Genomic DNA, 684 nt, shown 5'->3' with positions numbered 1-684 from the left:
AACTTCATAATCATTTTGTTTCCATTTCATAAACAAACAAATTCTGATGCAACCCAGCCTTAAGAGCAAACAGGAGTTGACACATCAAATCTTTTAGCTTATGGTCTGAATTAAATTACCTTCTTAATGTCATTCCTGGCCTTAAGCTTCTTCAGCAGGAGCACGGCCTCCTTTGTCTTCTTGTAGCCTTCAACTTTATCATCAACCACCAGTGGGACCTCAGGAATTTCCTCAATGCGGTGTCCTGACAGATCAATCATAATCAACTGAAGATATCCACAAACAAACTTGTCATGATTTTAGGCTTAAATGTTACCAGCACTTGCTCAGAATTTAACACACATCAATATCCTGTGACAGCTTAGAGACAGCAGGCAACTGTCACTGTTCACCGGCTCAGACGCAAATTACACCATCATAGCAAGAAAAGCATACTTTAAATTAACTGCAAGAATTTTTTGATGGCTCTTCTAACTACACCTGTTGTGGCCCTCTACAAATATGGTGTGTTGGATCTTACCTTTGGACAAGACAAGTGCAGGAATGGCAGAAGCAGCAAGGGCAGAACAGATGGCATAGCGCTTCTGGGTTGTGTTGATCCTGCGGTGCCAGCGGCGCCAGGTTTTAGTGGGGGCAAACATGCGACCTCCACGACACATCTAGATCAGAGTCAAGGTGGTTTGA

At 43.0% G+C, this 684-nt stretch overlaps 1 non-coding gene across 1 annotated transcript; it reads right to left on the bottom strand.

Moving 5' to 3' along the window:
• Positions 1-323: 323 nt before the first annotated feature.
• LOC111644441 (small nucleolar RNA SNORD16) lies at positions 324-423 on the bottom strand. Its single transcript, XR_002759794.1, has one exon. It is a non-coding gene; the product is annotated as a small nucleolar RNA SNORD16 (small nucleolar RNA).
• Between the last annotated feature and the right edge of the window lie 261 nt (positions 424-684).

This window comes from Seriola lalandi, unplaced genomic scaffold (assembly GCF_002814215.2).
Source record: "Seriola lalandi dorsalis isolate HSWRI2012SDOR001 ecotype SW California unplaced genomic scaffold, Sedor1 jcf7180002012700, whole genome shotgun sequence".
NCBI classification, from domain to species: domain Eukaryota; kingdom Metazoa; phylum Chordata; class Actinopteri; order Carangiformes; family Carangidae; genus Seriola; species Seriola lalandi.
This window is presented reverse-complemented; position numbering and strand designations above follow the sequence as displayed.